Source organism: Myotis davidii, unplaced genomic scaffold, assembly GCF_000327345.1.
Source record: "Myotis davidii unplaced genomic scaffold, ASM32734v1 scaffold826, whole genome shotgun sequence".
Lineage (NCBI taxonomy): Eukaryota > Metazoa > Chordata > Mammalia > Chiroptera > Vespertilionidae > Myotis > Myotis davidii.
Genome location: NW_006297142.1, coordinates 205,510 through 205,783, shown reverse-complemented (window position 1 = coordinate 205,783; position 274 = coordinate 205,510). Strand labels below are relative to the sequence as shown.

Below are 274 nucleotides of genomic sequence, written 5' to 3'. Positions count from 1 at the left end.
TCTCCTTTCTCCCAGTCTTTGTCTTGCTCGTTCGATGCTGTACCTTCGCCTCCCACCAGGCCCTCCTCGGCGGGTACAGGTAAAATGTGCTGGCATTCCGGCCCACGCAGGCTGGCAGCGGGCAATCTCGCTGATGAATCACGCTGGCACTGCGGGCGCCCAGTTCTTGTTGAGGCGTCACTAATGGATTAGCTCCATCCCCAGCACGGGGCCTCTCAGCCTTTTCCCACTCCCCAGGACGCAGGAAACTGAGGCCCGGGGAGGGGAGGGGAGG

General features: G+C 62.0%; 1 protein-coding gene across 1 annotated transcript in view; it reads right to left on the bottom strand.

The window, feature by feature from the left end:
• Positions 1 to 274, bottom strand: part of PPP1R32 (protein phosphatase 1 regulatory subunit 32) — a 17,262-nt gene that overhangs the window by 658 nt on the left and 16,330 nt on the right. The gene's annotated exons all lie outside the window — the stretch shown is intronic.